Below are 475 nucleotides of genomic sequence, written 5' to 3' on the forward strand. Positions count from 1 at the left end.
TTTTTTTTAAATTTCCCCTCGTCTCGGGTGCTCCCCTCATTCCCCGAGTGGGGGGGTGTCTGCCCCAGCCGCTCCCCAGCCAGGGGAGGCACGCTCTGCCCAGCCCTGCCCCGAGCCGGAATCCCCCCCCAAAATCACATTTTCCCAACCAAATTACTATTTTTTCTTTTTTTTTTTTTCCTCTTTTTCCACCGGGGGCGAAGCGACCCACAGCTTAGCCCCGCACATCACTGCGGCTCCTTGCTGAGGCTGGCAGCTTGTGGTGGGCTGTGATCTTCTTGTACCTACCTTGAGTCCCTGAGCCCGGCAGCCTGCAGAGAGCTCTCCCGGGGTGAGGAGCCCAACTCTTTAATTGGTTCATTAATGGCACGGGGAAAAGTTTGCGCCTGTCACTGCTCCTCACACCGATGGGCAGACAGACATTGCCGCCTCCCCATCCCCTTTATCGGCTCCCAGGCTCTCCCTCTCACATAAC

The sequence above is a fragment of the Haliaeetus leucocephalus genome, unplaced genomic scaffold, assembly GCF_000737465.1.
Source record: "Haliaeetus leucocephalus isolate CR32 unplaced genomic scaffold, Haliaeetus_leucocephalus-4.0 Scaffold384, whole genome shotgun sequence".
NCBI lineage: Eukaryota > Metazoa > Chordata > Aves > Accipitriformes > Accipitridae > Haliaeetus > Haliaeetus leucocephalus.